Raw genomic sequence first — 14,973 nt, forward strand, 5'->3', positions numbered from 1 at the left:
CCGAGTGTAACACTCGGCAAGCTCCTGTGTCCGGTAGTGCATAATGTTCCTGATGACATATTCAAGCATTCCACCCAATCATTCCATGAATAAAAGTTGGTCAGTTGGATCACAGAACATTCTGTGTCAAATTAAACCAAAAAACGAGAAGAAGACCAAACAGAGCGAACGAAGCAGCCCAGACTCAAAGCAAGATCAGGAATTTATCAACGCCGGCCGGCTAGTCATGCACCATTCTAGAGACGTCAGACTCTCTGCAGGCCGGAGCAGCTGACGAGGTCCCTATCTGTCGGAATCGGCTGCAGCTCTTCTGCTCTCAGCAATTGACTATTGCAAAGAAAGACCCAACCCATGGTGCTACGCTAAGAAATTTTCTTGGCACTGTCAGGTAGTGACCCGTTCTTTATGCCTTGAATGTATCAACACGAACCCACCATTGGCACGCAACGCAGGCATGATTGCAGCTCATAAAGTCATAATAGCTGCAAGAACCGAGCGCCTGAGCGTGCCATTGCAGTTGCAGTCTTGCAGACAGACCAGATCAGCAAAGGCAAAGTTCCCGATAGTCATTCGCGTAGCTTGCCTGAAAAGGAAACTACTAAAACCAATCGCTGAACCTTGCCAAGGTTGAAGAAGATCAATGGCGGTGTACGCATCATCCGAGTTCAGCCGCGTGTTCTCGGCGCTGGACCGGGACGGCGACGGCAAGCTGTCGGCGGCCGAGCTGCGCCTCTGCATGAAGGCGGCGCTGGGCGAGGACGTGTCGGCGGAGGAGGCGGACCGCCTGGTGGCGTCGGCGGACGCCGACGGCGACGGGCTGCTGAGCCAGGAGGAGCTCCTTGTGCTGGCACTGGCGGGGGACGGCGGCGGCGGAGGCGGAGGAGGAGGACGAGGGCGAGCGGCGGCGGGAGCTCAGGGAAGCGTTCGGGATGTACGCCATGGAAGGCGAAGGGTGCATCACGCCGCTGAGCCTGAAGCGGATGCTCTCCAGGCTGGGCTACCACCAGGACATTGATGAGTGCAGGGCCATGATCTGCAGGTTTGATCTCAACGGCGACGGGGTGCTCAGCTTCGAGGAATTCAAGGTCATAATGGATGCATAGCGTACCGTAATTAGCAGATTGTATTGTGCGTGTGATTTACTTATTTTGGTGCTTGTTTTGATTTGTTCATTAGTGTCCTAATTCAAATTGTTAATTGGTACTAGTTTCTGTGTCAGATCATGTATGAAAAACGAGATTGTTTGTATGTATATGGCCATTGTTCTTTTAATTCTGTTTCTTCTTTTAATCAGTAACCAATTCTGTTTCTTCTTTTGATCAGTAATCATGTATGAAAAACGAGATTCTTTGTATGAAAAACCAGTAACCATCATTTTAATCGAGGCTTATCCTTCGCAAAGGGAGAATAAGAACGAGACCTTCATTGTGGAGGCGACGTGTATCTGTTCCCAGTTCCTAGGAAAAATAATTAGCAATTCAGATTATTTTTATTTGCCATTCTCTTCGATCTGCAAACAAGATCATTGGTAGAGTTATGCAGATGTACAGTCAGCTGACAACAAATTGGTAACAGCTTCAACTTTAACCAAGTTTATATGAAAAAAAAAACACAAGCATCTACAATATATAGCAGATTAGTTTGATCCAATATATGTATTGATTGTATATCTATTTGGTATATCAAGATCTGTCTGTCTATATCACACCTTGGGTGAAATTTTTCCTCCCTAGCCGATTTCTTTTCAAACGCCAGATCTCGATACGACGATGGATGTCATTTTTCTTCCTTTATTTTGGATCAGACCGAGCATAATATGCTGTTTCTATACATATGGTCTTGTATGCTCGGCCCAGCATGTGCATTGTAATGCTTGATCGGTCCATTTATTTGCCACCTCTTGTCTCTCTGAAACCCCATGGGCAAAGCTTTTGCTCGTCGAAAAAAAAAGAAAATCTTAATCGCTCCACGGTTGCATCTATCACTTTCATCCTCAAACCATTGCAGTAGAAGCATGAAACTACAGTCTACAGAGCATCAGAAGTTCAGAACACGGTAAGTAACGGCAGCATGTGAAGCTTGACCTAGCTAGCTAAGCAGCGTAGGAAATGGATAATGATAGTTTCCTGTTGTTGGCAACCGTTACTAAAGTAGCCTCATTCAGGTGCCTAAACAAGACTAATAAAAGAAGAAGAAGATACTCCTATAAGGATCAAACTCGCGTATCACTCAGAAACGTCGTGCCATTTTAAAACGGAATCCACCTGTTTTGGCCTAGGTAGCAGGTTAGTTTGACCAATGACATTTCGTTCTCCAAAAGGAGCGTGCCTGTTCCATACTTCCATGCCTGTCAACAGCGACCGCCGACCGATGAGTAACAAGTTCAGTCCTTGGCGGCCGGCACTGATCATGCATGCGGATCTATAAATTCCATGCGTGAACGTGAACTCCTCAGCAGTCATCGTATCGCACCAGTCGGCAGCCGCAGTTACAGAAACATCTAGCTTACTAGCAGTAGCAGTTTGCGATCGATCTCTTTTTACTTTCGCTAAATTACAGTAACTTAATAAGCAAGTACTATAAGGTTCATGCTTCAGCAACTCTAGCTAGGTAGCTGGATTCATGTTCTGTTGAAATGAAATGGCTTTACAGGCTCAAATTAAAACTGAAAGAATAATCCGTTGAATCGACCGATCGAGCAGAACGACGCGAGACGAGCATCATGCAGCAGCGAGTGAGTTTTCTTCTCCTGTTTCTGCAGCAGCTATATGTGGGGATCATCAGGCGGCTGCGGGGAGTAGCGCGCCCCGCACGGCACGTATTCGATTCAATTCAATATGGCAAGAGGGGGATCCCGATCACGATTCACGAATGGCAGCAACAAATCTACCAGATTACATGCATGCTGCATGCATGGGAGGCCTGGTGTGCATTCCCCCTGCAAGATTTAGGGGACGCCGCGTCGAGAGCGCGGCCGATGACAGCGAGCGGATTAAATCGGTTTCGAGTCCCCGCATAATCCCCTGCTCCCCGGCCGCTTGATTTGCTCCTCCTCCCTCCCTCCCTCTACAAATAAAAAGCCATTCCTTCCTACACACCCCAGCAAAAAATATCCATCCATCACAATTCACAACCGAACGCATCCGACCCGAACAGAGCACGTGCGGCGGCGACGGTGAGCGGAGCAATGGCGCCGGTCATCCTGGAGATGGACGTGCACTGCCTCCGATGCGCGCGCAAGATCCGCAAGGCTGTCCGGAACATGCACGGTACGTACGTGCAGCGTGCTCATGCTGGCCTGCCGGCCGCCGTTGTTCTGCTTCTGCATGCGCAGCGCAGGCTCACGTCTACTAGGTCGTCTGACATGCATGATGGTTTGGTGTGCTTATATGCAGGGGTGGAGGACGTGCGGGTGTCGGTGGACACGGGGCTGGTGGTGGTCAAGGGCGCCTCCCTCGACGCGTCGCTGCTCAGGTGGCGGATCCAGTCCAGGACCGGGAAGCCCGTGGCCGTCGTCAGCGACGGCGGCGCGGCGGAGGACCCGCCTGCCGGGCAGGTGGTGCACTTGGGCCCGACGCCGCCGCTGGCCGGGTACTCGTACTCGTACCCGTACGGCGGGTACGGCGGCGGCTGGCAGGCGCCCGCGCTCCAGTACGTGCCCGGCGGCGGCAACGTGTTATTCCCGTACGACGCGCACCAGTACGGGATGATGATGGCGAACGACGCGCCGCCGTGCTACCGCGACGACGGACCCAGCGGCTGCTGCACCATGCAGTGACGACGACGGAGTGACGGACCGGCGGGCGGCGTACGTTTGGGCGGAGCCAGTTTTTGTCATGCTCATCACGTCACGTACTCCAACTGCACTAGATTATCCTTCCTACAATTATATTACCTAGCCTGCTGTTTCCAGTTTCCCGTGGATTAACTTGTCTACGAGTCGTGCCTTTTTCTGTCAGTGTGTTTAGGATGAGTTCGAACATGAGGGACTCTCGGCGTTACTGTAATACGAAATCACACCACGTGTATTGAACCATTTAACGCAAAAACATATATATCTATTTCCATTAATTACTAGGGAATTTCAACCACACTCCATTTCTAAATGGTTTAAATTAGACGGTTTAAATGTTTGTATTGTACCAGTAAACTATAGTTCCATATTAAAATTATAATGTGCCTTGAAACATACATACAATTGCACAAACACATTTAAATCACATTTAAATACACCATTCAAACTATTTTTTTTACTATTTCAGCTATTTAAAAGATTTTTTGTTTAATTCACCATTTAGGTTCAAACTACACATATACCCACATGTAGACCTGATCAAACATTGTGTTGGTTCGGGCCAGAAAAAAATGATCGGGTCAAAATATTTGGCCCTTTGACCTGGAGCCTGGCCCTTTGAATCGAGCCTAACCCGACACATTGGCTGGTCGGGCTATTTCTTGTTTTTTTTTTTTACTTTGGACTAGTTTTTTTTAATTGGGTTCGGCCACTGGTCGGGTTTTTTCGGGTGCGTCTGGTCGGGCGGCCCATGCATGAACAGATCTATACATAGTTTAGCATTTACTTGTATATCCAATGAACAGGTTTGTTCACTTTGGTTTTTTCTCACGATTTAAACGAGGTGGCGAACAATGAACACTACACAACTAACTTGAGGTATATAACCCAAAATCAATGAGCATCAATATGTCACGAAACTATGATCGGATCACTGCGTATGAGCATTGTATACACACGGGACTATGATGGGAATTGGGATCACTACGCATGGATCAATATGTCACAAAACATGTTGGGATCACTGCGTATGGATTGATATGTCGAATAACTATGTGAGGCCAAGAGAAGAGTGGTATGTGAGGCCAAGAGAAGAGTGGAGAGGGAGGGGCTCGTGCCCCCTACAAGATTTGCAAAGGGATGGATCAATACATCGAATAACTATGTGAGGCCAACAGGAGAGAGGCTATAGCTGAGACCGCCGCTCAGGCTACACATGCATTATGGTTGTTGGAGTTCGAGGCGGTTTTAGGAGCGACAGACACATTTACAGCAGAACAAGGAGAGGGAGGGGAGGTGGCGGAGGAACCGCATGTACTGAACCATTAACGCAAAAACATTTATATCTATTTCCATTAATTACTCGTGAATTTCAATCACACTCTATTTCTAAATGGTTTAAATTAAACGGTTTAAAAGTTTGCATTGTACCAGTGAACTATAGTTCCATACTAAAATTATAAATGTGCCAGACATGCATACAATTGCACAAGCACATTTATATCACATTTAAACACACCATTCAAACTATTTTTTTACTACTTCGGCCATTTAAAAGATTTTTTGTTTAATTCACCATTTAGGCTGAAACTACACATATACGTGTCTATTATTACACTCGTTCTACATATACGTACAGTAATTAAGAACATACAGTTTTTTATATAATAATATAAGTAATATATGTGTCTGTTAATTACGTACCTGGGGCCTGCTGAGGTTGATGGCTGTAACCACGGTGACTGCTAGGGTTCCAAGCGAGATCTTCTGCAGAACTTCGTCGTGATGACCTGAAGAATAGCGTTCTTCTTCCCACAGTGATTTGGACTTCACCGTGATGACCTGAAGAATAGCGTTCTTCTTCCCACAGCGACTCACGAGCGCTAGAGCATCCTTCAGGCTATCCAACACAGAATTGAGCGTCCCTACAACCACTGGGTGACTGGATCATTGACTCTGCGTTTGTTGTAGCATGTGCACCAATCTGCAGACCTTCTCGATACCCTTGCACCATCTCTCGTTGGTCCAGTCAGTCTTAACGGCCTCCTTGATGGCCAGACCGACGTCAAGGATCTTCTTAGCGACATCAGCCATGTGATTAATTTGTACTCCTATATAAGTAAGATTCAAATCTAGCTAAAAACAACCGTTGAAGCTAACGAGACTAGAAGAGTAGAGAGGGAGGGGGCTCGTGCCCCCTACAATAAGGTTTTGCAAAGGGATGGATCAATATGTTGAATAACTATGTGAGGCCAACAGGAGAGTGGTGAGGGAGGGGGGGCTCATGCCCACAAGAGAGCCAACAAGAGAGTGGTGAGTGAGGGGCTCTTCCCCACCTCCACAAGGTCATAGACTAATTCAATGATTTTTAGTTGTGTGTGTGTCTCTCTCTATATATATACACACACACGTGAACGGGGCTACCGAGAGGGGTGTCTTAAACGTGGCTAGAGCCGTCGATAGGGATGTGTGAGGTGATCGATCGAACATGGCCCCCTAAATTTGTGGGCTCCCAAGTGGCAACTTTTTTTAGGCTGCGTTTAGTTCGCGAAATGAAATTTTTTGGATGTCACATCGGATGTTTCGGGGATGTCGGAAGGGGTTTTCGGATACTAATAAAAAGCTAAGTACATAGCTCGCATGCTAGTTACTGTAGCACTTATGGCTAATCATGGACTAATTGGTCTTAAAACATTCGTCTCGCGATTTCCAACCAAACTGTGTAATTAGTTTTTTTGTCTATATTTAATACTCCATGCATGTGCCGCAAGATTCGATGTGATAGTTTGGGGTGAAAATTTTTGGGAACTAAACCAGGCCTTAGCCAGCCACAAAGTCACAATCGTGCGACTGTGTCCTGAGAGATCATTAACTCAGCAAATCGCATACTCCTAGTCGAGGATGTGCGTGCATACTGCATAGCCACATAGGTGCTTGCCTCTTTGGGCTCCGACCTTCTACATGCCCACTCAGCCACTGGTGACCTGGTGTGTAGAGGTGGCTGGTGTTATCGATTTGTAGGGGCGGCTATAATATCTATTTGTAGGGGCGGTTCAGTCTAGAACCCCCCCTACAGTATATTTTTCCGCAAAAATATTCAAATTTACAATTCAAAACCTGTTTGTTTCCGTGTATTCCTGCGTTCGCGTTGCGAGTGAGCGAGGAAAGCGAGATAATCCCGCCGAACGCCCCGCGACCAACGCGCGACCGGGAATCGCCCGCGACATGGAACGCGCGAAACTTAACTACAACCCACGATTCACAAAGCGCAGCCTCCGAACCATGTTCGCTCAAGAGTATTATATAAACTACAAGCACAAGAGTATTATATAAACTACAATTACAAGTCCAATTTACAAGAATATATACAATCCATCATTGAATAGACATAATTCACAAGGTAAAACCAATGTCCAATTCACAAAAATATATACATCCATACACATTGTTATCAACGGCCTAGAGCTAGCCTTTTTAGTCTCACGAAGGTTGTTGGTACTGAGGATTTGTACCTAATTCAGACTCTTGGTCATGGTAGGTGCCTTTGACATGTACAATCTGGTCCAATCTAAAGTTGCAAAGGTCGCCGACGAGCTCTAAGAGTTGGTCATCCTTGTATGGGTCTTTTTTCATTTCTTTCTCATCTTTCCACTACAAGAGAACATGTTTCGATTTAGTATTTCATACATGTACGAAGTTTTATACTACGGGTGAAGAGGTTCAAACTTACCCTTAAGGGGTATCTCCTGTAGGCACCGGTGTTACTCATCATAGAACATACATAGTATCCACATGTACACTCCCAGGCTTCTGTTTGGGGCACTGTGTGTTTGCATATGGAAATGTTAAGTAATGCTTTTGACAGCCATGTAATGGAGTACTAAAGAAGTAAGTTACACTTACCGCATATAGTGTTTTTATAGCCAGCTTTTCCTTCCTTACTAAATCATGCCTTCCATGATGTTTAGTGACATAGAACCTAAATGCCCTATTTCAAATTATTTTAGCAAATACAACTTGTTAGTATCCAAAAGTGAACGTTACAAGTATGTATACAAACATATAAGCTAATGAGGATTGTCGATATGTATACGTCTTGAGAATCGATATGAAGTCTTTGTATGTCACCGGGTCCCTATCTATTGAATCAAAGACACATGTCATGCTCCTTCCGACATCGACGCCTATACAATCCAGTGGTTGTTGTATAGATTTAATCATAGAACTAGATAAGCTCTTTGCATCGAATAAAATAATCAAACAAAGCTTTAAGTATAGAGTGGAACTTACTTGAAGTTGTATGGTAGCCATATAGTAGAGTGCTGTTGGAGAAATTTTAAAAACCAGGCAATGTATACCGAAAACCTTAAGGGACTCTTGCCTTAGTCTCTTCGTACGAATGTCCTCTTTCTCCCAAAGGGTCTTTCCAGTAGCTAGCTCTTTGTCATCCAGTTTTCACTATTTAGGGTAATTAAAATTTGTTTGTGCTATAGCTTGAGGGTCTATATATCCAGCTTTCACACTTGGCATTTGTTTACAATATGCACTTGCATTCTACAAATCACGTATGGGTTAGTTACAACAAAATTCAAAGATTACATTCATATCATATCGGGAGGACAAGGACTTACAGGCACCATGTGCGAATTAGATTCATCTCTATTGCTCCGAGGTGAAAGCATGTCTGCATTTTATTGAAGTCAAAGACATTTTCTCGGCTGAGCTTCCAAATGTGCCGGTGGGGAAGCATGCTTGTACGAGGTCTATGCTCGTTGGGGAGAACACGCAAGTACCAATCATAGAACCTCTCATTCCAAGTGTAGGCGCTGGATGTCCCGGTTTTGGTAGGAAGGGCTTGCCTCTTTCATATGGTTTCGGGCAATCCTTTGACCATTTGATGGCATCAACATTTGGATACTGCTTGCTGTTTGGTGGAGTTTGCTAGTGACGGCCTCATCAGAGCCCATGATGGGACTTTTTTTAACTTGGTTGTCAGGCTTGAACTGGTCATGGGGCATACCATTTGTGCACCGACAAGACGTCTTTCATCGGAACATAAATTGGCCTTATGGTGATTGGATTCTTCTTTCGAAGTTTCTATTCAGGTACATCCTCATCTTCTTGTGCATCACCTTCTTCAGGAGGCAACTTGTTGTTCATGTATCGGCTGCGCTTATTGAGACGACGTGTTATCTCATCATGCACTTGCTCAGTATGAGCTGGAGAAGGTTGTGCTTATCAGGCACATGCTCGCTAGGAGGCGGGGAAAGATGTGGCATCTCAGGAATGTGGTGGTCACGAGACAGTGAAAATATCTTCCCGTCCTCAACAACTCACTCCAAATTGGGAGAGGGGAGGCAGCGAAGAAGCAGTCAATATAATGTCCCGTTTGTGCCAGAGGATGAACTGCCCCATTATGTCTTCGAGTAACACCAGCCCCTCCGGAGTTGTATAGTCTATCCTCCACTGTATGAACTCGGGCTTCATGGTATACACCTCGACCCTAGTTGTAGTCCGGCGGTATCTTATTATTGTGGTGTAAGCCACTGGAGGATGTGCCACACCCGTTGCCACCTCCATCACAATGTTCTGCCGTCAGCTGAGAACACCAAGGTTCAACTAGTTGGTTTCTATATGCGATCGATAGGGGTTGTGGCTGCAGTGGAACCTTGGCTGCTAGGAACTTTCGGAGGGCTGCTAACTAATGCCAGTTCTCCCTAGCGGCGTCATTATGTTCATGGCTCCGTAGATAGTCCTTGCTCCTCCAGCACCTTCGTAACTAGAGCATTTACTTGGAGCTCAAGATTAGTCTCCTGGTCTTTGCCATGTTTCTTGTACATGTGCCTGTCCTCTTCGAATCCGTGCTTCCAGGTCATCCTTTTCCCTAGCCCCCTGGTGCGGCCTGTGTGCTCTTTGTTTCCTAAGCCAAGGCTAAGCTCATCCCTTCCTCTGGAAGGATTGAATGAGCCCTTCTCCTTATCTTCAGCATATTTCAGTATCCTTGATATTGCCTCTTGGGTCTCCGGCTTATCAAATTTAAGATTACCACCGGATGATTCTGTACTCCTCGCATATATCCAATTCCTTGAGCATACCTTCAAATTCGTCACATCGATATTCCCAGCAGTTGCGGCCTCTTCGTTCATCTTTCTAAACTGCTCTTCCTTGGCATAGTAGCCACCGGGGCCTAGATGATGGTGGTGTTTGTTCCTCTTCACAGCTTGATGTTACGGGCACTGAGCTCCAATGCCTCCGGTGAAGTCTTCTGAGCCACGAGCTCCTCCCATTGACTAGGAGTTATGTTGCCGAACTCGTTGAAGGGAGTTAACCCCTTTGGATATAGTTCTTGTTGAGCTCCGACCTCCAATATCGGAATGACTCTCCCATGATCCTGAAAACATTTTTTTACCAGTTCGTGCTTACCCTCCGAAAATCTAAAATTGATCTTCATCTGCCTATCCTATAGTTCATCTTTTTTTCTTCTCTGGTACCTCTTTCCAGTTAGGGATTGCTGGGTTCAATTTATCTCTTACTAGGGCCTCGATCGCATTATGGAGTCGTCCTCTTAATTCCTTTAGCTCAAGGATATCCCCTGCTGGTCTGACATCTATTATCACATAGCATGCCTTATCTGGATATTGATTTACTTTTCTATCCCCTCGTTTCCTCTTAGGCATGGTAGTCGTGGTTATGTCTTGAGGTTATGGAGCAGAGGCCTCAATGTCCATCTCTGTGGCTGTTGCCTCTGCTCTCCTTTCCTCTACTCCGTCTTGTCCAGCGAGATGTCACGGACGTCGACGTCGTCTTTTTCGAGTTTTAGGAGGGACCTGTATATACGATAGGTCAAAGTGTTAACAGAGGTAACACAGCCAAAGCTTTAGCAAAATTTACAAGCTAAGGCTTTTTTCCTACCTCTTCATTTGGGTCAAAATCCTTGTCCAAATCTTCCTTCGTTGGCCTCCTTCTGGCTTCACATGGGAAAGGATCATCAGGAACTTACATATCCCTCTTCTGAGTCCTCATCATTATCATCATCTTCTTCTTCGCCTTCAGCAACCTCTCCTCCTCATCACACTACTCCTGAGTAAGCATCACTTCTAGATTATTTTCAACTCATTATCGAACTGCTCCTTAGTAAGCTGGTCCTCTAGTGCTTGCTCTTCATAGGTTGGCTGCTCATCATGCTCAGGGCATCGGGCCTACACTGTTGGGTGTTCACGACATTATTTCGCTCTTTGTTCTAATAGATGTAAGAAAGTGTGCTTTAGGTACATGAAAAGATATAAGAAATCAAAAAAGTCTATAAACCAAAGTAGTCCTATAAAACAACAACATATAGAAAAAAACAACGAGTAGTAGTAGTAGTAGGCCTCAGAAACATGTCAATCATCATCTGATCTTGAACTTAGAGCATCAAGGCATCATAACAGAGAAGAGAGGACAAGGTAATGTAGGGGCGGCTGCTAATGATGCCAAGTTCCTCATAAGTTCTTGATCATAAGCTCATATTCCATATAATGTATGGACTTGGACAATTTCATCATCGGCAAAACAAAGGAGAGAAGAGGAGACGGGAGATTTGTCAAAAAAAAGCCAACAGCTGCTTAGCAAACATAGAGCAATAGCTGATGGCAAAAGATAGGACAACAAGTCCTGGGCGAGTCCTAGGAGATTTGGCAAAAAAAGCAATAGCTGCTTAGCAAACATAGAGCAAGTTAATACATAGGGATACATAGTAATGCATAGTACTAGAGATTTAATATATAGGAAAAACAGCAACCAGTAGTACTAGTAGTAGGACAGCAGTAGTATTAATAGTAGGACAACAACAGTAAATAAAATAACTCAAATAGAAATGAACATATTTCTACTCTAATGCAATATATTTGAAGAAGAAAGTTCAGCAACAGCACTGGTTAATGTTTTATGCTGACATAGGTTTATAGTCATTTAATCTATAAAGTAATTACAAGATGTAACTAAAACTAAAACAACCTAATATAGGAAGGCAGTTAAGTATAGAGGAAGGGATGTCCTATGACACATGTGACATTTTTAGCAGTGGTCCATTTAACTGTTTTTACAGTTCACATGTGACATTTTGAGTTCACATGTGATATTTTGACTGTTAAAAAATATTTTTAGTAGTGGTCCATTTAACTGTTTTTACAGTTCACACTAATAGTTCAACTGTTCAAATCAGCTGATGAGGTTTTTATAGAGAAAAGGATTAAATCAGATTCTACAAACATTAATGACATAGGTGGTGCAATGCCCACCAGCAAAAGGGGCAGGACCATAAAAACAAGTGATAAGAGATAATCAACATTCATTGTGAAATAATGTTATGTGAATGAAAACTTTAGGTTTCTAAAGAAGGCGAAGCAGACATAACAAGAATCATAAAGGCTAAGTAGCATGTCATATCTGAAGATAAGAGAACCATCAATCTTGGAAAAAGGCAATAGGAACCATCTATATGTTATATATGATTGGTCAGCAACCCAGGTACTAAACTTAGACTATATTAGTCTTTAAAAAATTCTACCCCATGGATTAAAATTCTACTCCATCTATTTACATGCTTATATGAATGTGAAGATAAAATAGTGTAGACTTGCTAGTTCAAGATGACGTGTAAGGAGCTTTCCCTAGCAGTACACAGTTATGGCACTTGATGAACAGAATTCACAATTTAGAACGAGCTTCTGGAAGGGGGCATAATATATCTAGAGTAGTAGAGTAGTTGTAGGAGTAAGTGTAGCAGTAGGGGTAGAGTAGTAGAGTAGAGTAGAGTAGTAGAGAGCATCAACTAGCACTAGCAGCTAGCACTAGCAGTATAAGAAAAAATTGACAGCACCAGCAGCTAGCACCAACAGCTAGTAGTACTAGTAGAGTAGGAGGAGGAGGAGACAATAGGAGTAGTGTAGAGTAGTAGAAGTAGAGTAGCAGTACAGTAGACAGTAGGAGTAGTGTAGAGTAGGATTAGCAGTAGAGTACTAGTAAAGGTCATTTAAAAACAATAGTAGTAAAGGAGTAGTAAGACAGTAGTAGCAAATGTTAGATTTGACCAACACAACAGCCAATAGTTAGAAGGAATAATATGACAGTAGATAGTAGTAGTAAGACAGTAGTAGAGACAGTAGGAGTAGTGTAGAGTAGCATGCAGTAGGCAGCAACCATGACCCATGATATATATGTGGAAGGAATAATATGATGGATAGGTGTACCAGCAACAAAAGAGCTAGTTAGCAGGGAATGAAGAGCATATATGAACATGATGATGCAGAGCAGTAGCATCAATCTCATATCATTGCAAACATGAGCAGTGGTAGTTCATGATGAAGAAAGGAACCTGTGCTAGATGGATGGATCAAAGATAGATAGATAGATGCAGATCGATGAAAGAAAATATAAGATGTTGATAAGATGAAGGTTAGTTCAACCAATTTGTCTCAGATTTAATTGCCTTTTCATTTGACCTTAAACTTGGAGCTTAAGAAACATAGACAGCAACAAACCTCAAATAGATAGTAGAAAACCAAGATCATGACAGGCATGAAACCATGAGAGACATCTAGCCTAGTCATCATATTATCACAACCACCTAGCTGTTGCTTGGGCATGGATGTCTCACATGGTTTGATGATAGCCATGAGAAGCATAAGCAGAAGATAGAAGAAACAATACTCCAGTACCTCATAAGTCTAAGGTCATCAATGTGCATAATCCATTACTCAACTGGCACTGTTATCTTCATAGGCATGAAAAGGATCTCACAATTGTATCAGCCTCAGTCAAAAAAATGGTGAACATCATAGGCACAAAAAAATGCAGGCCTCAGCTAACTGCAAACTAACTTATGATCATCTTGTAAGCTAACTACAATCATCCCAGGTGGCAAATAAGAACACAAATTACTGAGGCAAGTTCATGGCTCCCATGGAAGCGTGGGACACGTCCATGCCAGCCATCAGGTAGGCATGCCTACAACAGTTGCTTGGGAATGGACATATCCCATGGTTTGATGAAGACATGAGATAACACAAGAAGACAAAAAAGCACCAACAGGAAGAATACCTACAACCACCTCAGATTGCTATAGTTTGCATCATCGACCGACGAAACCAGAGAAGCAACAGCGGAGGACGAACCAGATGGGTGCGTGGAAGCATGCGAGCATACCAATGCCGGCCAGGTTTCACCTATAGCAGCCTTCCGTATAGGTAAATGAACTAGCTTGGACCATGCTTGGATTTGTGAAAGCCTGGCCCTTGCTTCATCGATTAGATGCATCTATAATTTGATTGATTTGGTGGATGTGTAGTTTCATTTGGTGCATTGTACTTTGTTTTTGCAGGTGCGGTCTGTAAGCTTGAGCTGACTTTGAATCAATTGACAAAATAGTTGTAGATATGGGGATAGTTCTTTGACAACTTCTAATCCAGAAGCAAACCTTGCACAAGTTATGAGGTAATATCATTTCATTGTGATTTGATTTAATTTGCACTGACATGCCTTCATTTTTTAATTTTGAACTTTTCAGGCGCATTGTTTTCCATGTGTAATAGTTAACCGATGAATTTGTGCTGGAAATACATGCAAAAGACAATGAAGTTGAAAGAAGATCAGTAGGATTGCTATATTTGGTCTTGACATATGTTAGAATACTTCATACATAGTCTGTGTAAGTTAGTTTTTCTCTGAGTTAGTATAACATTGTAGGTCGATCTATCCAATCCTAGACATCTTTGTTACTGCAGTTAGTGTTTCAGTCATTTGCATTGTTTTATCCTTGTTGAGATCATTTGGTAATCTCTATCACATAGTTGTGCTCAACATTTTGGTTCATTTGAACAAGTGTCGAGTCATTTGTATCCCCTTGCATACTGTTATATATGTACGATGAGGAAATATGTTTGACATCAAACCTGTGATAAAGATCAGAACCAATGGTTCTTTCTCACATGATATTTTAATTCTAAATCAAAAAAAGAGTGCCTACATAAAGTTTGAAGTCCACCTCTTGATTGCCTGTCATGCAGTGCAGGGACTGTGTTGCAATGTTACATGAAGTATTATGGAAAATAAATTGAATTTTTATTTCTTCACATGGTGGAGAACCTAATGTGTGGACACCATTGAACTATGCCATACTATGTGTTTGAGTAGAGTCAGAT

At 43.6% G+C, this 14,973-nt stretch overlaps 1 pseudogene; it reads left to right on the plus strand.

Moving 5' to 3' along the window:
* Positions 1–640: 640 nt before the first annotated feature.
* On the plus strand, positions 641–1,103 carry LOC136460037 (putative calcium-binding protein CML19; annotated as a pseudogene).
* The last annotated feature ends 13,870 nt before the right edge of the window (positions 1,104–14,973 follow it).

Source organism: Miscanthus floridulus, chromosome 6, assembly GCF_019320115.1.
Source record: "Miscanthus floridulus cultivar M001 chromosome 6, ASM1932011v1, whole genome shotgun sequence".
Classification (NCBI taxonomy): Eukaryota; Viridiplantae; Streptophyta; class Magnoliopsida; order Poales; family Poaceae; genus Miscanthus; species Miscanthus floridulus.